This window comes from Morone saxatilis, unplaced genomic scaffold, assembly GCF_004916995.1.
Source record: "Morone saxatilis isolate NCDOM2014 unplaced genomic scaffold, NCSU_SB_2.0 Contig12, whole genome shotgun sequence".
NCBI lineage: Eukaryota > Metazoa > Chordata > Actinopteri > Moronidae > Morone > Morone saxatilis.
In genome coordinates, this window is record NW_023339674.1 from 6,186,481 (window position 1) to 6,187,578 (window position 1,098).

The window sequence follows — 1,098 nt, forward strand, 5'->3', positions numbered from 1 at the left end:
TATCTATCTATCTATCTAAAATCATTGACATTATCAAATAAATTATCTATGTAGAGCAAGTATGATCTTGAAAAAGAAAGAGAAATATATTTAAAAACATGGTAACATTATGCCAACTCTTCATTTGAACACATCATTATTTCGTTTAAAAAGTTGGATCAAGGTATAACCGAAAAATAGACCCCAATCCATAGTAAACACTGAGAGCAGTTTTCATTGAAACTATGGTACTACTAGAAGTACTAGAAATAGTCCCCATGAAAACTGTTCACAGTCTGTGAAAATACAGAGCAACACAGGCACTGTTTGTGGAAAGAGATACTGATGTTGAACTTCTTCTACAACATAAAGAAATGTTCCTCCATTGTACTGGGGTGGAGGGAGAAGTATTGGAGACCTCAAAACCTGGGGGAAATTAAAACAAAACCAGCATATATACTACTAAAGCTAAGTGAGAAAATGTCTGTTTGTCATTGGGGTTAACTGGAACTTTATTAGGCACGACTTGCTAAAACTTTAAATGCATACCTTTTCAATATTTTGTTATTAGCAACATATAATTTTTAGTCCTGCCAATAAATTGTGTTTGAATTGAAATATGTAAGAATATAAATTAGAGAGAGAAAGTGACCATTGTGTCTGAGTCTGACAGAGACACAGAGCACCGTGAGCTGCAGTGCACAGATTGGCGAAAGCATAAGCTGATTTAGGACTTGTTGAGGTTAGAGATGGACCCGTAGCACTGGCGTGTACATATCTGAAAGGGCAATACCAGAGCAGATGGAAAAATAAAATGAGATAGAGAAAACCAGTACTATCAGACAGTGGTCATGTCATTTCAGATAACCATCATATAGGGTGCTGTGCTATTCTGCACTGGGCCTCTTTCTCTTTTTCGGGTTAGTTATGTACCTTACTCCCTTTCTCTTCATAGCCATACAGATGTATCAAATATGAGGCTGATGAGATATGAGAAAAATTATTTCTTCTGAAAAGCTCAGCGAAGATCACTTCACTATCAGTGTTAGTGTTAGTTAGTGCCACCACACTCACATTGATTTATGGTGTCTAAAGGGATCTGTGCACAGGAAAATTTTA